This window comes from Dromiciops gliroides, chromosome 1 (assembly GCF_019393635.1).
Source record: "Dromiciops gliroides isolate mDroGli1 chromosome 1, mDroGli1.pri, whole genome shotgun sequence".
NCBI classification, from domain to species: Eukaryota; Metazoa; Chordata; class Mammalia; order Microbiotheria; family Microbiotheriidae; genus Dromiciops; species Dromiciops gliroides.
Window position 1 is genome coordinate 380307962 of NC_057861.1, and position 24530 is coordinate 380332491.

Genomic DNA, 24530 nt, shown 5'->3' on the forward strand with positions numbered 1-24530 from the left:
TTGTAGTTATAAGAGACATCAAGATGAGTAAACAAACTCCTTTAATGAATGAAAGCCAGTACCTTCTCTACAATGTATATTGTTAAAGAATTTTCCTGAATGGGAGGTCAAATGATTTGCTTAAAACTAATTAAATATAGGTAGTTTGTCTGAGAGCTAGAAATTGAACCCAAGTACTCTATTCCATAGTTTCTAAAATTTTGGATATCAACCCCGTATGGTATCACATCACTCAATGTAGGGGTCATGAAAGATTTGGCACTAAAGGTTTGATTTGTATACCCATTTTATATACCTATGTATCTGGGTTTGCATAAAAATGTATTGGGCAAAAAGGGGTCATCAGTGATGAAAATTTAAGAAGTCCTGTTCTATTCTATGATTTGAGGGTCTCTATCCATCATGCCATGCTACTTTTCACAATATACTATGTTATTTATAAATCAATAACCATACATATGTGACCCATTGGTGTGGCAGTTCTATCATGCTCACTCTCTTGTCTAGTTTCCTTACCCCAACATACCTTAATACTAGTAGGTCTGAGTTTCCAGAGAAAGGCCACCAGTATATAACTACTCTCAACATATCTCTGAGACTTAGGCATAACTTTTGTGAGATGCAAAGGCTGCCCTTACTCACCATTAATACTCTTTTATTTTTTTGGGGGGGGATGACAATGGGGGTTAAGTGACTTGCCCAGGGTCACACAGCTAGTAAGTGTCAAGTGTCTGAGGCCGGATTTGAACTCAGGTGCTCCTGAATCCAGGGCTGGTGCTTTATCCACTGTGCCACCTAGCCAACCCTAACCATTAATACTGTTAACCAATCCTCCCACTACCCCCCATATTTCTGTTTCCACCACTCATAATGCTGACAGTTATTTTTCCTTTTTCCTAAAAAAAGTTTTTTAGTCCTCTTTTTTATAATCACAGTTTTTTCCCCTAGTATCTTTCCTCCTTCTCCTCCTGGAGAGCCATGTCATATAATGCGTAGTATTTTTAGACAATAAATGAAAATAAAAAGAATTAGTATAATCAATCATCTAAAAGTACAAAAACATGTGCAATGTGTAATACCTGTGGACTTCCTTTTTCAGTGAAATAATGGGTTGAAAGTGTCCTCTCATATTCTTTCATTCACATTATCATGATTTTTATAATTTTATTATATTTAGTTTTGATTTATTTTGTTATATTTGAGAGTGTATAGTTGTTCTTTTATTTACATTGTTGGAGTCATTGTGTATTTTGTTTTCTTGTCTCTGCTTCCTTCACTCTGCATCGGTTTATATAACTCTTTCTATGCTTCTCATATTTATCACATATATCAGTTTTACACCACAGTAACAATATTCCATTGCAGAATTTGTTTAGACATTCCCTCATTGATGGACATTTTTTTTTCAATTTGACTGCTTCCTTTCTTATCCTATCGACGTTAATTTTGTCTGAACAGAAGCCTTTATATTTCATGTAATCAAATGCATATATGTAAGTATATGTAGGTATATAATGTGAAAATATGCTACATAAAGAGATAATATATGTATGTGTTTTACCTTTTGTAATTACCTTTCTATCTTTATTGATTCAGAAAATATCTGCTACTTATATCTGTGAGAGGTATATGATCTTGTCTAATTTTTAAAAACAGTATCACATTTAATATCAATACTGCAAAGACATTTAAAATATTGTATATTGTGCAAGGTGTTGATTTAGGCAGGGTGCCTAATTTCTGCTTGATTGCTTTCCATTTTTCCATCATTTGTTTAACAAATAAGTTTTTTTTCTTTTCTTAATTCATCTTTCCAATTTTCTCAAGCACTGTATTATTGAGTTCCATTGTTTCTTCCTTGTCTAATCTGTTTCATTGATCTATCTCTGCAGTTTTATACCACAGTTTTGATGATTGCTACTTTATAATATACCTTCAAGTCTAGAAGTGTTTTCATTATTTTATCCCTATATCTTACCATCATTCCCCTTGATATTCCAGATTTCCAAGTGAATTTGGATATTATTATTATTATTATTATTATTATTATTATTATTATTATTATTATTATTATTATTTTTGCGGGGCAATGGGGGTTAAGTGACTTGCCCAGGGTCACACAGCTAGAGACCGGATTTGAACTCAGGTCCTCCTGAGTGCTGGTGCTTTATCCACTGCACCACCTAGCTGCCCGGAATTTGGATATTATTTTATTAACTTCTAGAAAACATTTTCTTTGTAATTTGGTCTGCATAGCATTAAAGGTGTAAGTTAACTTCTAGTAGTATTCTCATTTTTATTATATTGGCATGGCCCCGTCATGAGCATTAATAATTCCTCCAGCTATATAAATTGGTTTTATTTTTTTAATTCTTTAAGAAGTACTTTGTCATTGAAACCATATTTCTTTTATTTGCTTTAGTAGATTGATCCCCAGATACTTTATGCATGTAATGATTGGAATGATGTCACCTGCTGGAGACTTACTATAGGAAAGCTCCAACATGAGGAGAGGGTCTCTGAGGGGCAGGACCATGCATCTTTTCTTTGGCTTCAGGAAGTGATGTTTACTTGTGGGAGGGAGAAGAGGGAGGCTGGTGTGTTCTCTTTCGTGTGGACTCTGGTGGAGAGTGGAGCTAGGAATGTTCTCTCCCTTAAATAGGTAGATGAAGCTAGGCCTTTCTCTTTCTCTTCACCAAATTCTTATTCTCCTTAATAAATGCTTAAAAGTCTAACTCTTGCTAAAGCTTATAATTTATTGGTGACCACTCATTAGCTATTTTAGACAGTATAGCTAGAATTTTAGCCCCTTACATGCATTTTGTTTGTTCATTTTTTTTCTTGTTTTGTTTTGTGGCAGGGCAGTGAGGGTTAAGTTTCTTGCCCAAGGTCACACAGCTAGTAAGTGTCAAGTGACTGAGGCCGGATTTCAACTCAGGTCCTCCAGAATACAGGGCCAGTGCTTTATCCAGTGTGCCACCTAGATGCCCCCTACTTTATAAATTTAAAAATTATTTTAAATGGGATTTCATTTCCTGTTTTTGCTACTGAGATTTTATTTCTATATAATAATATAGAAATGCAGCAGATTTTTAAGGGGTTACTTTGTAGCTTGTAAATTTGCTGAAGCTAGCAATTGTCTCAATGGGTATCTTTGCTGATTCCTTGGTTTTTCTAAATATGCCATCAGATCATTGGCAAAAAGGACAGTTTTTTTCATTTTACCTATCTTTATGAATTTAATTTCTCTCTCTTGTCTTATTGCTGTTAATAGCTTTTCCAGATTTATATAAAATTAAAATATGGAGAGTGACACCATTAAGATTTGAACATAACCATTAACTTAATATGAAAATTCAGGAATAATCAATACTTCTAAGTCTACACATAAAACTGAGTCACATTTTCCCACCAATACACTGAGTGTCTTTGGGGGGGAATTGTCACATATTCATAGAAATCTAAAAAGGAGATATACATGTAAGGAAAACAAATGCACCCAAACTACCACACAATTCTTGAAATATCAGTGACCTTATTCTTTCTGAATAATTGTCCATAAAAGTCCCTTAGTGTATGTAAACTATTTTTGTTGAACTATGTTTCTACTGCTGAGCTGAGTTGATCTACTCTATGCTTGACCAACACTTTACCAAAAACTATATCTTAACTGAAATCATCTAACTATTGGTAACTTTCTTGATTTTCTACTTCCAAGCTGTTTCACTGTTCAGCTGTATTTAGTCTTCAACAGGAGTTGTCTTTATCACATTTACCTGGAATTTTGTTCTTCTTCATCTCTACCTACTGGTTTCCTTGTGTTGTGTTTTTTTTTTTTTTTAAATCTCAGCTGAAATATCATCTTTTATAAGAAGGTTTTTCTGATCCACCTTAATGCTAGTTCCTCCCCTCTGTCTGTTAACTCCAATTTACTATGTATATAGGTTATTATTTTTTTTTGCATATCATCTTCTCCATTAAACTGTGGCCTCCTCAAGAGCAGAGAATGTTGTATAACTTGCTTTGTTTTCTCAGTATTTAGAACAATGCCTCACACAAAGTAGTCATTTAATAAATGTTTATTGACTGAATACCTGACTCTAAAGAAAGTATAGTGTCCATCACATTTAGTTTCAGGCTTAGAAGGTGCTTTCATGTGAGGTAGTATTTTATACACACATATGTGTATATGTGTACATATCTATGTGCACACAGACACAAACACACACATATGTGTTTGTGTGGAAAAAAAGCAATTAATTTTATCCTGAAGCTGAGAAAAGCTTCTTCAACTCTACTCCTACCCAGGATTATTCTTCACTACCTATCATAAATGAGAGCTAATAATGCAGAAAACGTATCTTCAGATTTCTTTTCTCTTCTTCTCTTTATCAGAAAACCATTATAGAAAACAGTCCATTCTCTCTACTCTTTATTCTTCAGCAGCAAGTTATGATACAGAAGATAGTATATTTTCTTTATTATTTTTTCTTACCAACATTAGATGGTAAAAACAAAACAAGGGGCAGCTAGGTGGCACAGTAGATAAAGCACCAGCCCTGGATTCAGGAGGAGCTGAGTTCAAACCTGGCCTCAGGCACTTGACACTTACTAACTGTGTGACCCAGGGCAAGTCACTTAATCCCAATTGCCTCACACACACACACACAACCCCCCAAAACAAAACAAACAAACAAAAAAACCCCAACAACACTCAAGACTTTAATAAGTCACTTGTGAGAACCAGAACACCACCCCCTCCTGAGAAAGACATGAAGTAACCTTCCTAAGGTCATCCCAGTGTCCGGAAGTCATGTCACAATTCATGGACCACCTTAAAGTCATGTCAATCAATGGACTTCAATGCTGCCAGCCAATTAACTTGGAGCTATGTGTGGGGACCACCCCTCTTCTGGTTCCACAGGGGACTTCTCGGAGAACTGGCAAGAATTCAGTCTCTTGGATAGCTAGGTGAAGGCAGTTCTCTCTCTCTCTCTCTCTCTCTCTCTCTGCTAATCCTTAATATACTTTAATAAATGCTTAAAAGCCTAAACTGTTGCTGAATTTATAAGTAAACTTAGCTAGTTCTCCCCACACACACACACTAGGGGACAGGTAAGGCAACTACAAATTAGATTTTAAACATCACACAATCTGCTCACTAAAAAGTTATGATCTTGGGTCAACTAGATGGTGCAGTGGATAAAGCATTGGCCCTGGATTCAGGAGAACCAAAGTTCAATTCCAGTTCTCAGAAGCTTGACACTTATTAACTGTGTGACCCTGGGCAAGTCATTTAACCCTAACTGCCCAGCAAAAACAAAACAAACAAACAAATTAAATTAAAAAGTTTTTTTTTTAAAGTTGTATTCTCTCTTTAACACAGTTTTGTAATCTGCCATATTGCTTCTCTCATGTTTTTGGCTTCAGATTCTGGAACCCCTTTGATATACTATGATTTATGATAAAAAACACTCTTATCTTATGTCCACAATCAGATAAAATAAAACAATCATAATCATAGAATCAACTGGGGGGGTCCATATTCTCCATTTATAAATTTTAAAATGTTATCAAGTTCTTTGATTTTTGATATGCAAATTACTGAAGCATACTCTTCATTCCAATATTCTACAGCTAATTACATTCAAATAAGCAACTGCTATCTCATTACTAAGTCAGACTTAACTTCAAAACAAATAAAAATGTCAAGGCAGAGTTACTTCAAAATCTGTTTTTTTCCCTCTGAAATACCAACTTTTGCCCCCATACAAGTGAAACATCAAGGATAATTTCCTTAAATGTTATATGTAGTTAGGCATGTAAGTATGCACTAGAAATGTGCATTATATATGCATGCATACATGTACAAACGTATATATACATATAGGTGTGTGTATATATATATATACACACACACACACACACACACATATGTGTGTGTAAACATTTCATGTTCAGAAGTGACTTTACAAGTATATGTATATTATTTAAAAGTTTTTAAAGCCCCTGCTTAAGACTAATGACCTCTGTGTAATCCTGGCATAACTACAGGAGTCATGTGATAAAGCAATGAAGAAAGAAGACAGAGTCATTTTCCCCTCCCTTTGATAGCAATAATAAGGCTTATCTACAATACAAGTATACCACCCACTGTACTTATCACAATCCAATACTTCTGGCCCCTCCTACTGTTCTGAAAGGTTTTGTTGTTTGTTTGTTTTGGTTTTGGGGTTGTTTTTTTTTTTTTACATTGTAGCCTTTATTTTTTTTAAACATAAAAGTATTTGATTATTTTCTACTTACATGTAGAGATAGTTTTCAATATTTGTTTTTATAAGATTTCTAGTTCCAAATTTTGCTCCTTCCCTCCCCTCCCTCCCTCCTCCCAAAGACAGCAAGCAATCTGATATAGGTTATGTAGGTACAATCATATTAAACAATTTTTCTGCATTAGTCATGTTGTGAAAGAAGAATAAGAACAATAGGGAAAAACCTCAAAGAATAGAAATAGTATGGTTCAATCTGCATCTAGATTCCACAGTTCTTTTTTCTGGATTTGGAGACCATTTTCCATCATGAGTCCTTTGGAACTATCTTAGACCATTGCATTGCTGAAAAGAGTCAAGTCCATCACAGTTGATCAAAACACAATGTTTTTGATACTGTGTAAGATGTTCTTCTGATTCTGCTCATCTCATTCAGCATCAGTTCATGTAAGTTCTTCCAGGTTTCTCTGAAATCCATCTGCTCATCATTTCTTACATCACAATAGCATTCCATTACATTCAAATACTACAAATTGTACATTCGCCAAGTTATGGGCATCCCTTCGATTTTCAGTTCCTTGCCACCACAAAATGAGCAGCTGTAAATATTTTTGTACATGTGTACATGGGAAAAAATCTAATAGTGGTATTGCTGGGTCAAAGGGTATGTATAGCTTTACAGCCTTTTGAGTGTTATGCAAGTTTTTAACCTTTCTTTTCTACCCTGGTTGTGAACTCCTTAGGACTGTTCAAGCCTAACCTCAATTCAGAAATGCACACTAGGACCTACATAGGAACTTACTGAAAAATTTACATCATCATCTCACCTCCTGGAGGCCTCAGAATACCAATACCATGTTCACCAGATCATCTTGTAGCTCTATCAGTACTTATTGTCTAGCTCTGTATGCCTTAACTCATTCTTTCTGGCACAATGTACACAAAGAACCACTACCCTATGCCTTTTTCTGTGGAACTGAATGAATCACACAAGATTCAAGACCATGAATAAGTATTCTGCAGTGTAGTCATAATCATTTTATTTTTCCCTCCAAATCCATTCCTCTTCTGAAATGCCTTAATAATTCCTAGGGTACCATTATTCTTCAAGTCACCCAGGTTCACAACTTCCATGTCATGCTACAGCCTTTATTCTTAATTATTTGACACATATCTAATCAGTTGCCAAGTCTGATCTTTTCTATTTCCACAGCATCTATTGCCAATCACAGATTTGCCACCCTGTTTTAGGCCCTCATTTCCTGTTACTTAGTGTATTTCAATAGCCTCATAATTAGTGTTCTTAACTTTGTTCTTTTTCCATTCCAATTACTTCTCCATGGAACTGTCAAAGTAGTTTTCCTCAAGGGCAGTGATGATGATTTCCCTCACCCTACTCAAGAAACTCCATTGTTTCTGTATTGCTTCTAGGATTAAATATGGTTTCATCTTTATTTCATCTACTTCATTCATTTATTTATCCATCCATTTATCTACCCATAGCATTTATGTATTCATTCATTCATTCACCAATTTACTTATTTGAAGGAGTAGTGTTTAGAGGATAGTTTTGAAGCTAAGAGAACATGGGTTCAAGTCTTACTTCTGATGTGTTTAGACTATGTGACCCTAGGCAAGGCATTTAAACTTTCAGTTATAGACCAGAGATATCAACACAAGAGGTATGAAACACAAGGCCCACAGCCACAAGAAGTCCAGGGCTAGATCTGGATTAAAATCTAACTAAAAAATATAGAACAAAGTAAAATTTTAAAATATAGATAACATAACATTTTAAACCTAAGTCAATATGTTGCTCACAGTGATGCTTATGCACAGAGTAGTTGTTTCTGTTTCTGTTTGAGCTTGGCCCTGCCACTACAGATAATTCTAAGAAATAAAGCTAAAGAGAAAGTACTGACATGCATTCTTAGCAGAAGCTTTCTCACCCAGGATTTTTCTATATCAGTGAAATCACAGGTTCTTTTAATCCTTGTTTTATGTGTTTAAACTCCATAATACACATAATTGTTCATATGGTGGGACATGCACATAATGTATAAATAAACATACACAAATGGGTTGATATTGAACAAAAGGTTGGAGAACAATGTCCTAGAGCAGTGGCATTATACTGTTGAAATAATTTTTTAGCAACTGTATCAGGAGCATTTTTTGTTCCTGGAATACATGAAGTGAGGAAGAAAATCCTATGAATATGAGAATTAGGAAGACTAGTTTTCATATTGAATGGTGAGGCAATGACTTTGAACGATGAACTCAGAACAACCTGTAATGGTAGGTAAATAATGGGATGAGCCCATAGCGCTATCTCCTTTGATCTCAACTTTGTGATGCTATACTAGCCACCATGTTAGGCATAAATTTCGGTGGTTATGTTTCATGTCTCTCCCTAAGTTGCAAACATGATGGCAGGGGCTATCCTTTGGATTTAGTATAGTATTTTGTTCAGGAAAGGTATTTAATAAATGTTTATCAAATCGATATGGTCAAATTTTGCTTCATTAATATTATACTTTGAAATTTCATTACTTAAATTTAGTTAGACACAAGGTAAAGTAGGCCAAGTCTTTATGGCTAATGCTATTATAGAATTATTCTCTATTAAAATTACTTTTGGTTTAGAAATGGATGGAAATGGATCCCTGTGAACTATATATTGAATTAGAAAATAACAAACCAATATTATCTAAATTATATTGTATTTTTTATTCATTTGGTTAACCGTGTCTTAATCCAATTTTAATCTGGTTTGGGCTGCACTTGGGAGTTTTTTCTTCCCTTCTCCTTCCCTTCTTTGGGTCAGTAAAGTTAGTCTATAACTGCCTTAGACTACTGGCATAAACTCAAATTCTGCAAGTACCCCATGGATGTCAGTAGTACTTATATTGTCCAGCTGTTGTACATTTTTTCTCATTATATATGACTGCTTGGCCTCCTTTTTTATTTACGTGTCTCCTTAATAAAATCTTTTAAGGAACTTTATAAGCACCTCACCATTTGTAACTAGTCTGAACAAGGTTTTTATTATTGTTGTTTGTTTTATTATTAACTTTGTTTTATTATTTTTATTATTTTATTATTATTAACTTTCTTAAAAGGCAAATCATTTAAATGAGTCTTAGTTTCCTCAGTCATAAAGTAAGATGAATAATACCTGCCTTTATATAAAGAAGCATCATGGTACAGTGGGCAAAAAACAAAAAAATCTGGAACTTAGAGTCAGGAGACCTGTATTTCAATCTGGAAACCTAGCAAGTACTAATTTATACAGTGTGGCCAATAGAAAGCTGTTGAGTATTTGGGAACCTTAGCCTTCCTCTCTGTAAAATAAGTATAATAAAATTGGTGTTTGCTTCACAGAGTCATATTACACAGAGATAAAACATTACGTAAATATTAAAGCCTCATATATCAAATAAGATTATGTACATACACATATTTCAAAGCACTAACCAAACATAAGGCATCATACAGCATATCAAGCTATCCTTATCAAAATATATATAAGTATATGGAGCTATCCTTATCTAAATCTTTATCAATAATCATAAAATAATTTTGGTAAAGAGAATAGTACTAAAATAGCATTAGTTTATGCATTATAATCTAGGTCACCTTGGGACTAAATTTTAATAACAGATTTGGAAGTCCAATATTATTTAATTAGAATTCAACCATAGCTATCAACAAACATTTATTATGTCCCTTTTGTATGCAAAACATTATGCTAAATCCTAGAGATAATACCTACCTACATAGAGTTTACATCTTGCTGAGTTTAGCTTACACATAATGAACTAAGTGAGGCACCACATAGATAAGACAATAAGAGCTGGTACCCTCAGTTAATCTTGTCCTTTGCCAACATTATTGGTTACCCTGGGTTCACTGTTCAAAGTAATAGCCTAATATTTCAGTAGGGAAAGTAAGTTCATTAATTCTCACATTTATAGACTCTTCTTACATACTCTGCCTCAGGTTTTCCCTATAAAGGTGCTGTATTTATTAAATAATTGGGGATATTAATAATTATTTTCTCATAGTGATGAGAAATTATACTTATATGTACACCAACACATAAATACACACATGTATACACACATGCATGCATGGGTGTGTATATTTGCAACATGGATTAGGTATGGGACAGGTAATTTATTCTTTTACAGAAATAGACTAATAATCAAGAAAGAATCATAGAATGATTAAAAGAGAATCCAGGACCTTAGTAGTACTTTTATAATCAGTTGAGCATCTAATAGTCCAGCCTTGTTGATTTAGTTTTGTTTTGTTTTTTTCAGAAAGATGGCTAATTACTTAGTTAACATTTTACCTCCACTGAGTAGACTCCAATCAAGTTCTAAGTGTGATTCAAGTCATGATTTAATGATATCTTTCTCTTTCTCTCTAATGCTAATATATCCTTTGGTGCCACACCTTGCCTGCTGTCAAAGCAGCAATCAGCCTCTTCAATGGACACTGTAGTGCCTGCTTTCCTGACCTCCTAAAACGTATAAGATCTAAAATCTGCAAGATTCTCTGGACTCATCAATCCCAAGATTGCAGCTGGAGTTCAGAGAAGCAATCCCTGCCCAGGCACGGATTTGCTGAGGTAGAACATGGGCTTATAGAAGGTGATGAAGCTTCTGCCATCTCCTCTACCTGACTCTCCTGGACAGAACTCTAAGAAGTCCTCAGTCTTCAAACAAAAATGGAAGAGAAGAGATTCCATCTGGCCTTTCTTTTAGTATATCTAAAGAGTCCCAATTAGCAGTTTGTTTAAAGGATATTCCTCATCACACAACATAACTCCCTGAATAATTTTAACCAACAGAAAGCTGTCAGAGATGATTGGAGTGTCAACTGAGCATGCCCTAAGGCTCCAGGATGGGGGCAATACAAAGTAGAGAATGGGGGTACTCCATATTTGTGATAATTTGCAAAGGGACAGCTCTCTTATTCAATCAGGTAAAACATCTTATACAATAGTAGATGTACAACCTGAGCCTTGAAAGAAGATAGGTTATCTAAGTACCAATGAGTAGAGAGTATATTCTAATGATAGGAGCAGACACAAGAATGTAGGAGATAGATGCCACATTGGGAAAAAAGCTAGTTGACAAACTTGCTGAAATGTTAAGTGCACAGAAATGAGTAACATGAACTAAATTGTGAAATGTAAGCTGGAACTACATTGTAAAAGGCATTACATTCCAAACTGAAGAGAGTTTTATTTTATCTTGGAAGCAATAGGGATCCATGGAAGGTTCTTGGGAAGGTTAATGACATAACCGAGATGATTCTTTAGGAAGAGTCTTTAGTCTGTGTTCTGTTCTCAGGTAGGTTGGTGTCAGATATTATCCAAGAGGGGTTAGTTCAAGAGTCTAAATAACCTCATTTGGAGAAAATCTCAGCTAGACAATGATCTCATAGTATGGACCCCAAGGACCAAGAAAGAGGGGGGACCTTCAAGTTACCTTATATATTTATTTACATAGCCATTTATAGTTACAAAACCCCTTACAGATATTTGAACTTCATGACAACCATGAGAGAGTATAAGTAATGCCATTTGCAGATGAGGAAAATATGGTTCAGGAATTTTCATAAGATTTTACTACAAGTAAGGGCAGTATTAAAGTAAAAAGGGCTACACTGCTGGTTCTATGATTCCAACTCTCATGCCCTTTTTCATAAAATATGCTGGGCTCCCTTGTCTCCTAGCAGTGTGACTGAATAAAACATTTGAAATATTGAAGCCATTACTGAGCTGTGTGAATGGGCACTGTAGTTATAATCATCTTTCCTATGAAGATGTACAACAGAAGCTTTTCCTTTTATAAAGTGTGCTCTTTTTTATCCTTGTTAATTTGTTGGTCAAAAGAGACCACAAAGGAAAGGTGGTAATCTTTACTGAGAGAACAAAGTCTTTAGTGTTAATGGGTGTCATGAAAAATATCCACTGTCAATGAAAAGAGGTAAATGTTTCATGGATTATTAGGGTAAACACTTTGAAAATGAATGCAGTCCCAAAGCTTATGTACCACTTCTGAGGTCCCTCAGTGTCTGAGCCAAAAGCACCATTTGATCTCACAAATAAACAGATTATTAGTTGTATGTGACTCCATATCAAAGCTAAGCAACAGAAGGGAGGACTCAAGGGGAAATAGGAGAAAGGATCAATGGCCAGCTCTAATCTGTCTCTATTTTCCCTTGTTGCTGAATGGTTTTATACAATTGCCCTTCAATACCATACAATCACTTCAGATTTTTATTAATTTCTCAAGATGAACTTTAGTCATTCCTCCTTGAATTTTAGCCAGGAAAGTAGCAGAGAATATTTCTCTTCTTTCCTTTCTTTGAATCTTTGTTTTTATTTTTAGGTAAGCTTTTTTCTTGTTATCCTCAACAAATGTATTTTTTTTTTACTCATCATAACCTTGTTTACAGGGAACCTATATTGCTTATATGTTCTGTTGATTAAGGGCATTCAGTAATAGTCATCAGAAAATGGCATGGATTCAGTAATGAGATTCACTAAGGGTGACTTCATCCAGAACTGTGAACAACTTATTTTTCCCCCTTTATGGCTAGCAAACCTACTTCTTGGTGTTTTGAAGCATATCACAAAAAGGAAAGACTCATGAAAAGGAACACACATTTTTAAAATGCAGGCAGGTGTATATAAGCAGAAACATAGATATCACTCACATTGATTTGTTGGAGCTGTCTAAACTTCTGTATCTCCAAAAGGGAGATTTAAAGAAAGAAACTGTGAACTGAAGTAAAAAGACAGAAGTGGTGAGCTCAATTTCCTATCCACTGAGCAAGAAACAGGTTCATATAATGGCACAGAGGGAAATCTCTCAAGCACATAACTGAGGTCCCTGTACACCAACTCCAACTGCTTCTTAATCAGATGTGATTAAGAATGTTTAGGAAACTGAAATAGTTAGAGGCTAAAGACCTATCTAGTATGGTTAAAGGAATTTATGTTGGAATTAAGCCAAAGAATGCTTTGTACAAAAAATGGAGCAATGGGCATTCCCCCTTCTACTCTCTGAAGGGCAAATTTTCGAAACTAAAATAATAATAATAAAATTAATAACAACCACAGAAATAATAATGACAACAACATTAAAAATAAATCCTGGGGGCGGCTAGGTGGCACAATGGATAAAGCACTGGCCCTGGATTCAGGAGTACCTGAGTTCAAATCCGGCCTCAGACATTTGACACTTACTAGCTGTGTGACCCTGGGCAAGTCACTTAACCCCCATTGCCCCGCAAAAAAACAAACAAACAAACAAAAAAAACAACAAAAAAAAATCCTGATTTCTGATTGGCTTGAATAGAGCATGAAGGGAGTAATAATAATAATTAAAAAAGAAACAGAAAAGATAATGAAGCAACATGCTTTGGGATGTCACTTCAGTGACTTCTGCAAGGCCTGAATCCAGACCCTGATGGAATCTGAGATGTAGATTCTTTAACTTCTAATCACACTGCTCAGTCCTCATAATTATTGTAGCTGATGATTTCTAGGTTCTTAACTACCATACTGTACTTGTTGATCACTCCTACAGATCAGAAGACCTTTAAAATTCTACTGGACTTGAGGTCCGAAGAATTGGGGTCACATCCTAGCTTTTCTACAAGGAAGGAAAGAAGGAAGGAAGGAAAGAAGGAAGGAAGGAAGGAAGGAAGGAAGGAAGGAAGGAAGGAAGGAAGGAAGGAAGGAAGGAAGGAAGGAAGGAAGGAAGGAAGGAAGGAAGGATGAAAGCACACATTTTTTAAGCACCAACTTTGTGCCTGGAATTGTTCTGAGTGCTTTAAAGTATTATCTCATTGTTTTCACAAATAAGTAGTTAATATTATTATATCTAATTAACAGTTGAGTAATCTGATGCAGGAAGAAATTAAGTAACTTTCTAGTAAGTTTCTGAGGCTGTATTTTAACTCTGGTCTTCTTAATTCCAGGCCAGTTCTCTATCTAGCTGCCTCAGCTAGCAAAGAACTATGTCATCATGGGCTAACCACTTAACTTATTAAGACTTGTTTAGGCACATTTAAAATGTAGATGACAATAGAGAAACAAGAGAAATCCACTTAGTGATAAAATGTTGGGCTTGGAGTCAAGTGAGACTTGGATTTAAATCCTGTCTTTGACCCTCACTATCAGTGTGATCATTGGCAATTCATAAACTCTCTGAGCCTCAGTTTGCCCATCTATAAAAAGTAACGTATACTTAACTAAATTGTGGAGAAGCTTAAATGAGACAATAGAGCTCTTTTCAGAACTTAGAGGGTGATACAAATGTCAGAAATAATGATGATAAGTGCATCACCTATATCACAGAATGATTTTTGAGTTTTAAAAGAAATAAAGCTTACAAAGATTTTACATACATTAAAACTGTTACAAATGGCAGGTATCATTATTATACAAAGAGTAAAAGAGGCATGAGACATTCTTAACTCTACCCAAAGACAAGAAGAAAAAGAATGGCATTACTGTAAATATTGGCCCTCATCCCTTTCATCAAAGTGTAGTAGTTCCTGCAATAGAAACTACATACAAGTGAGTGTAGGTAGAGAGATGAAGAGAGAATATGGAGATAAAGAAAAAAAATAGAGAGAGAGATAAAGAGCCAGATAATGAAAATTTTATTGATAGAATAGATAAGATAACTAGATCTAGAAATTTAGATAATCATATACCCATAACCATTTCTATGTATATTAAAAGATGTATACATATATATAGAGAGAGGTCCTTATCACTACCTTCACCTGCATATCTAACATCTATACCCATATTTCTATTTCTATCTTTATTTATTTATATCATATCTACCATTTATCTTTTATGTGCCTGCATATACATATATATGCAGGTATGAAAGTATGTACAAAGATTGATATTACATATATAAATATATGTGCAATATATATGTATTTAAAATATATGTGCATGCATGGAAAATACGATTTCTGCCCACAAGGACCTTACATTTAATGTGGGAGACAAGATACACACACACACACACACACACACACACACACACACACACACCTTTTGCAAAACACAATGGGGATTAGCTTAGGAAATGAAGTATGGGGACATGGTAGAAAATAGTGTGGAGTCAACAATGCAACTTGTAGAGGAATGAAGACATGGAACGTCTAGGCCTCCTCTTTATAAATTGAGATTCTATGTGGAACCAGTCAGAGGGAGAAACCACATGGGCATAAGGTACTTCAAATATAGAAATTCCAGGGGTATTGTGAGTTTCCAAAGTATAGAGGCTTCTATGACAAGATAGAGAAAATCAAGAGAATTAGGAGTATAGCTTGGATAGGAGCTTAAATCTGGCCTCAGACAATTACTAGATCTATGACCTAATCAAATCACTTAACCTCTATCTACCTCAGTTTTCTCATTTGTATGATTACTGTCTCTATTCCATATATATACATACATTTTAAATGCAGACATATATGTAATATTCATCTTTGTAAGAAAATATGGGTGAAGTGGTTTGAAAACCTTAAAGTGTTTAAAAATGTGATGTTTGTATGTAAATATGTTTGCACATTAGAAATTTCAACCCACATGTTGCCCCAACTATGAATAACACAGTTATCGATATCTGGGTTTGTAATTAGCAGGGGAGAGTTAGTTAAGAGGGGGGAAGGGTTTATAAAGTTTCCTTTTTTCTTATATAGGCCAAAGAAAATAATTTTGAAAGAGTAAGATCTGTTTCTTTGAAGATGCTGCCTATAAACAACCGTTGCTTGGTTGTTGTATTTTTTTCCTTCAGAGGTTTTTCTCTCTTTGTATAGAGACTCATTTATCCTGAAAAATGGTTACACCTTCTCAATGTCTTTCTTCATATCTTCTTTAACCCTTCATCAGCCCTGTAATGATTGTAAGCTCCATAAAGGCAGAGGTCAGGCCTGAGATACTGTTATCTTCCCTATCACCAAGGACAGTATTTTGTACAAAATAGATGATAAACATATTATTAATGAATTGAATTCAAATGAGGCACAAGTCAGGGGTGGGTCCAGAAAACTCATATCCTGGTTCTGTTTTGCCTGTCCAGTGAGTTACCAAGTCTGAGTCATATCCTTCCTTTTCCTTGACTCTCTCTACCTCCCAGACTTTCTTCCTTTCTCTTTAATCTGGAGCCCTGTAACTGATTCTCCTGTACCTAGAACGTTCCATGCTAGAATTTTGCAGTCAGGAATTTTCTAGATACTTTTATGCCTAACAATTCAAAAGTGTGAAGCCAATTGGACTTTGTCAGGCAGTTTTCCATCCTACATTTTGAACATTGAAGCTCCCTCAAATCTTAGACCTACCCACAGATTGTCTTATATACTAAGTCCCATACAGGGGTAGCATTCATGTAGTGATTTAAATTTTTCAAAGCACTTCACAGTATTTTGTTATTTCATCCTCATAACAAGCCTGGGAGATAGGAGCTATTATTATCTCCATTTTGCACAGGAGGAAATTGAAGCAGGCAGGTGTCAAATTACTGGCCCAGATTAAAATAGCTGGTAAGTGTTTGAGGCTTGAGGCTTGATTTGAACTCAAGTCTTCCTTATTCTAGGTCCATCACCACTGAGCAGCATTGTGAGCTTGGTATTATCATAAAACAAGTCCTGGTGCTGCATCTTATAAAACCACTGGGTACTCCCTCCTCCTATCATTGCCTGATGATAATCACACTAGAGGTTCTCTGGTGTATCATTCATATTCCTTCCTCATTCCTCCAATCTACCTTAGAAGCATCAGTCCTGAATCCTATTTGTGGATTGGCAATCTGTCCTAGTTAGGAAATAATGGCTGCTACTTCAGTTGGGTGAAATGGAAGCCTCCCTATACTTTCCTTGTTGCCTTCAATCCCTTTAACTCCATTTCCTGTGTATCTCCAGTGAAGCCATATCAGTTTCCCTTAAACATGGCACATTTTCTTTTTAAATAGAGCTTTTTGTTTAAGCATTGAATGACTTTGCTTATTCCTAGACAAATCCTCTTTAAGTCCTAGTCATAGATTCCAACAGGAGGTTGGCTTCCATATTTATGAAGGTTTATTAAATGTCATTACCAGGTTGTCTGTGTCCCTGGTAAGTGTGTTCACATGCTTGAAATGTGAGTGCTATTGATATTTGATATGATTTTTCCTTGTCTTACCCATGGGAAGAGTTTTCTTAATATTTACCATAGGAGAAAAATTATTATGATTTTTTTCTAATTCAATTAAGTAGCAGATGTATTGACAACTTGCAAAGCATTTAAGTACTGATGTAAGGAGAGGGATGGGATATGAGATTTCAGTTGTACAGCTAACTCTTAGATAAGGAAAATACCTCTACCAATGCAGCTCAGTAATTCTCTGCAGCAATGTCATCAAGCTCAAATAAAAAGGAAGCAACTGGACTGAATGGGGGCATTTTGACTTGTACATTCACATATTAACATTATGTGTCTCCTATTATATTTGTATTTATTTTGTTTATACTTCTGGGTAGAGTTGGGAGTGTTGCCACCCAAATTAGGCTGTGCAGTGAGTATTTGACACCTTAGTCTTATAACAATGAGAGGGAAGTAGCCTGTATATATCAAAAACAAAACGTGAAAGTAGATCTCCCTGAATCTGAGATTAAATCTCTAATCATTGTAGCTACTAGTGGTGCAAAAAATGGCATTGCACCTACCATTATGAAACTAACAATCTAATCAGGGAGATAAGACATGTATTACTAAAAGTATGTTTGAAGGCAGAATGTGATAAAGGCAAAGAACAGTATTAAATAAAGTGCTTTTAAAAATTAGGAAATAAGTAATTTGGGGAAAGGAAGTATAAAATAGAGAGTATTGTGGAGGAAGTAGTACCTGAGAAGGATTTTCTGTGTCATTCTTGTCTGAGGGGATATATTTTGACATTAGGGTAGATGTCTTCTGAAGAAAAGGATCATACCATTTAAATCTCTATCCCCAGATCCAGTGGTGCTACTTAACATGCTTTTAGAATTTAATTAATTTAAATGCAATCATAACAGTTATCCTTCTCAATAAATGTGCATGGATTGTATTTTGATATTGGAATTCAGTTCTGGAAGAAAGACACACACACATACACATTCCCCAAAGGTGGAATAAAGGTATCTAAGTATGATTTATCAAAGACAAACTAGGAAACTAGAAATAGAAAACTTGAATCACTGCCTGGCATTTGAGTGCTTAGTTTTTGGTTGATTGATTGATCATTCAGGTATTTTTTTTCAATAATAGTACCCAGAAGAATCTAGGAAAGAGGATTTTTTCGGGGAAATCCACCAGAGTTTTATAAGTTTCAAATCAGAAAAATAAAATTTTGGGAGGACTTATGTGGCATAGTATAATGCTTGAACTGGAAGCTGGGATATGTGGGTTCAAATTCCACCTCTGATATTTACTTGTGTTTGGATCATGGGCAATGATAACATCTCAGCCTTAACTTTCTCATATGCAATAATATATTCTAGTACCTACATAAAACCATTGTCTGGAGGATAAAATGAGATAATACACATAGCCTTCATAGAGATTAGGACCCAGATTTCAATCTTTGTAAAGAGAAGGAAAAGAAAACCCAAGCTAAGTGGAAGAGCCAGCTTGTTTTTTTTTGGGGGGGTGGTAGAAAATGTACTTCAATCAAACCAATGACCACTACTCACTTGAACACACACACACACACACACACACACACACACACACACACACACACCACTATATAGACATGGAACTTCTCAAGTTGTGGTTAATAAAACCTCCCTTATTACAAACTCTATTATGCAAATGTCTCTAAGTTCCCATCATATCTATTAAGGAAAAAATCCTGTCTCACTGGCCAGCATCTAGCTCTGAGTTTTGGTTTTCTTTGTTGTTTCCTTTACCACTTGAAAAATGAGATGATTCTTGGGGAAGAACCTTCAGTACTACTCTACTTTTCTAGAGATACAGTCATCATAAATATTTAGAGAGCCGAAGTCCTCTATCCTTACCAAATAAATTCTGGCTACATGAAAGGTTTATAAAGTTTTCCAAACTCCATATCCATTTCCTCCTAGAGTGTAAGTGGTCTTTAATATACAGTAGTTTTTATACAGTATTGCTCTGATTTTTCTCTCAACTTTATTTCAACTATATGCTCTTTGTCTTGTTTGTCTTAGAAGCTTTGCCATGCCTTCAGTGACTATATGTTTTTAATGTTTGAAGCTACTCCACAGCCTTGTTATTTATTCTTCTCCTTTAGGTTATGTCATAGCTTTCCACAACTTATCCCAGTTTTGATTCATATCCTACATTTTAATGATATTTATCTGAGATCTAACTTACCTTCTCTTAAGATTACTTGTTTGTTACTCACACCTTCTGCTTATGCCTATATTTATTACTTCTTATAATTTTTCTGTAAATTATTGTACCTCCCAAATATATTTTTTGCCCTATCTCATCTATTTCATTGGCATACTTAGTAGCCTCTGTGATATTTGGTATGGCAGAATATATTATATCTATTTATTTAATCCAATAAATCTTAAAACTTCACTAAGATTTTTGACACACCCCATATATATTTTTTCTAGCCCTTAATAAATGATACTGGACCTAGCTAAGAACCCACCACTTATAGATTTTAAGTCATGACTCCAAAATTTAAGTCTGAATCTTAGGCACCATTTGCTTTACAATGCTTTACTTATAAAGCAATGTTTCTCTTCTCAAATACTTTCCTTTACTCAACAGTGGTGATTAAAACACAACATCTATTCCTGAAATCTTTATTTCTTTTTGTTCAGAATATCATAATTGGTAGCAATGCTTTCCTGCTTGTCTCTAATAGTATCATGTCTCCATGTGAACTTCAAAAAAAGGGTAGTGATTATCAAATTTATCAAGTATCTGCAGGCCCTAACACAACAACCAAAATACATTTCCTATGAAGGTTGGGGATCTCTATTGTTCAATACAGTTTAATATGGCTTCCTCACTAACTTTCGCTACTAAATCATATCTCTCCTAATGTCAACTCTAAGACAATGTTCCTTAGGGCATAAGAAACTAATTCCTTCTCTTTTAATTTTTATTTATTTATTTTTTTAGTGAGGCAATTGGGGTTAAGTGACTTGCCCAGGGTCACACAGCGAGTAACTGTTAAGTGTCTGAGGCCGTATTTGAACTCAGGTACTCCTGACTCCAGGGCCAGTGCTCTATCCACTGTGCCATCTAGCTGCCCCCAAACGAATTCCTTCTCAAAAGACTTGGATGGATCAAAAGATTCACCCTCTATGGGAAGTATAACATTACTATTAAATAGTTCCAGTGGTCTATTAGTTTTTAGCATTCTCTTCCTTTTGGGTGTCACATTCTTTCAGATACTGGCCTCTTGGCACTAATTAAACTTCCCATGTGTCTTATAACATTTTTTTTCATTTAAAAATATTTTCATCTGAACCACAACTTCTATTCATTCAAATGACATTTTATTCTCCCCAATAAAAGCTAGGGAGTATAGGGAAATTCTTCCAATCTCTATATCTATTGGCTTTTTGCTCTCATCACCTCTATTCCCCAACAAATCTTGCTTTCATATTTGTAGAAATCCTTTTTCTCAGAGAAAACACCCCAAACTACAAGTGTTAGGGAAGCCAGCCTAGAATTTGTGCATGCTAAAATGTTGTATAGCACTAAAAAAAAATATATGTATAGCTTTGTCTGCACCTCACTGGAAAGTTGTCCCTCCCCTTCATGCTTTCTGGAGCTAAAACATTCAGCTCTCTGTACTTTTTGCTTAGTTTCAGGATAAATCTGTATTTTGGACACACAAGTTTGCTCATCAGGAGCTACTAATCAAGAATATATCTTTTTAAACACAATTTCCTGAATTTCTTTAAATTTTCTAACCTTTATCTTCCTAGAGAATGCTACTTGGTCAGCTGTTTTTGATCCATAAGAAGAGTTTGGCCAAAGCCTTAATTCAAAGAAAAGCTGTGTTAGGCTGTTGTCTGTGAGATTTTATGGAGAAATATACCTTTCAAAAACTTTTCTCCTCTTCATTGTTCCTCAGTCTTTTTCCCATTGTTCAGATGTGGGAGAACCTTTACATTTATCATCCTTCTTTGCTCTCTCAGCAGTTTCTGTCTTGTGTATGACTTCTTGATTCACTCATTCTTGACTCTTCTTGATTCATTAGTGAGTTTTCTGTAGCAAAAGTTCCATACATTATCTTCTATACTCAAACCCACATTCATTTCCTCACTCTTCCATTCTTGGAAGATTACTGCCCCTCCTACTTGACTGAGATATCTACACCATCTGGCACCCAATTCAACAAATATTCATTAAGCCATATGTGTCAGTGTGGCACCATCTGCGGGGTGCTTTTCAGACAAAGAGGAAACAAAGCAGTTCCTGATTTCAAGGAACTTACATTCTACTGATGGGATAACAAAATATACATAAATAATTAAACACAAGTATATGGATTGGAGATGGACTTAATTGGCATAGGGAATTATAAAAAAAAAAGTAATTCTCTCAAATCAATGCTGGTGCCTATTTTTCTGTGATTTACTGTATCAAAGAAGTTCCCAGAGCATTGGGTGGCCAAATGACAAAATGGTCATGTAAACTATATTAAAAGTAAAATAAATTATTTCAGTGCAGGTAGTTTTATGCAGTGCAAAGAGAGCTAAACTTGGAGTCTAAGAACATGACTTTTAGTTCCAGCAATACAACTTTCTTCCTGTGTGTACCTTTGTGAAGATTAAAAAGTTGAGAGATATAATTTCTGGGTAACTCAATAATTTTATTAATAAAACCAGCAGGTTATTAATAAAAAGATGGTTATTTGGCCATCTTTCTCAGACCATAGATCATCATGGTGGTAAACTCAGTTTATATACCCTTCAAAATAGTAGGTAGTTCATCAAAAATCAATTACATAGCACCTTATACAAAAATAAGGTCAAAATGGGTTCAAGATTTAGACATAAAGGGTGATACCATAGATAAATTAGGAGTGGAAGGAATAGTTTACCTCTCAGATCTATGGAGAGGAAAACAATTTAAGTCCAAACAAGAGATAGAAAATATTATGAAAGGCAAGATGGAAGACTTCGATTACATTAAATTAAAAAGCTTTTGTAGAAACAGAAGCAATGCAGCCAAAATTAGAAGGCAGGCAGAAAACTGGGAAATAATTTTTACAGCCAGCATTTCTGATAAAGGCCTCATTTCTAAAATATATCAGGAATGGAATCAAATTTATAAGAATCCAAGTCATTCCCCAATTTAGAAATGGTAAAAGGATATAAATAGGCAGTTTTCTGATGAAGTCAAAGCTATCTATTGCCATATGAAAAATGCTCTTAATCACGATTGATCAGAGAAATGCAAATTAAAATAACTTTGAAGTACAACCTCACACCTTTCAAATTGTATATTATGATATAAAAAAGAAAATAATAAATGTTGGAGAAGCTGTGGAAAAATTGGAACACTAATACATTGTTGGTGGAACTGTGAACTGATCCAACCATTCTGGAGAGCAATTTGGAACTATGCCCAAATTTCTATGGGTCTGTTCATACCCTTTGACCCAGTGGTACCATTACTAGGTCTGTATCCCAAAGAGATCACAGAAAAGGGAGAAGGACCTGCATGTACAAAAATATTTATAGCAGCTCTCTTTGTGGTGGCAAAGAATTGGAAATTGAGGGAATGCCCAATAGTTGGGGAATGGCTAAACATGTTTTGTTATATGAATGTAATGAAACACAATTGTGCTGTAAGAAACGATGAGAAGGAGGAGTTCAGAGAAACCTGGAAGAACTTACATGAACTGATACTGACTGAGAGGAGCAAAACCAGGAGAACATTGTACACAGTTAACAACAACTTTGTGTGATGAACAATAGGGATAGACTTGGCTCTTTTCAGCAGTGCAACAATCCAAAACAGTTTCAAAGAACTTGTCATAGAAAATGTTTTCAACATCCAGAAAAAAAAGAACTGTGTATTATGAATGCAGATTGAATCATACTGTTACTACTTTTGAACTGTTTCTTTTTTTCCTTCTGGTTTGAGGTTTTTGCTTTGTGCTCTGATTCTTCTTTCACAAGATGAGTAATGTAGAAATATGTTTGATGTGATTGTACATATACAACCTATATCAGACTGCTTTTCTTCTTGGAGAGGAGGGAGGGGTGGTGAAGAAAAGAAAAATTTGGAACTAAAAATCCAGTGAAAACACATATTGAAAACTATCCTTATATATAATATGTAACTGGAAAATAATAAAATTAAATTAAAAAAAGAAAAAAATCAATTACCTATAATTATTTAATGTAATTGGAGGTGGGCTATATTTAAATGAAGGGCTATACCACACCACCCATAGCTTTAGGCTATAAATTCAAAGTATGTATATGCTTTTCAATGGGTGGACTGAGTAACCTTCCAATATATATATATAAAAAAAAATTGATGTCTCCACCTAAGTTTGAGTAGAACACAATAAGATTCTCAGTGCTATCTTAAATTTCTTGCATGATTTGGGTATGGTCTGACCAAGATGAGGAGAGTCAAATAATTTGCATTCAATAATGTCCTCTATAAAAGGGGCTTTTTTAAAAATTAGGAATTTAGAAAAAAGTGGGAGCCTCTGAATCTCCCCAAGATATTGCTTATTAATTATCATTTCTCACATTTTGACAAGTCACTTAACCTCCTTGGTCCCCAGTTTTCTCATTTGTAGAACTGTAGAGCTAAACAAATGTGATGTTTAAAATCTAATGTGGGTCTTTACCTGCCCCCCCCCCAGTTTGTTTGGGGGAAATTGGCTAAGATTACTGATAAATTCAGCAAGATCTTAGGCTTTTAAATATTTATTAAAGTGTATTAGAAGTTAGTGAAGAGAGATTATGGAAAACCCTAGCTTAGATCTATTCAGTCTAGCCAGAGAGAAAACCTTACTTTCCTACCAGCCCACGTGAAGTTGTGACGCTAAGCAGATTATCTGAAAGAAAAAGAGCACTCTCTTTTTCTCTGTCTCTCTGCCACCAAGCTGAACAAAAAAGAGACTGATCCAACAAGACACCCTCACCTTCCTATTTCCTGTCTCCCTCCCTGAAAGGGGAGGTCTTTCAAGCTGATTGGTTGAGGGAGGTCTCCTGTTG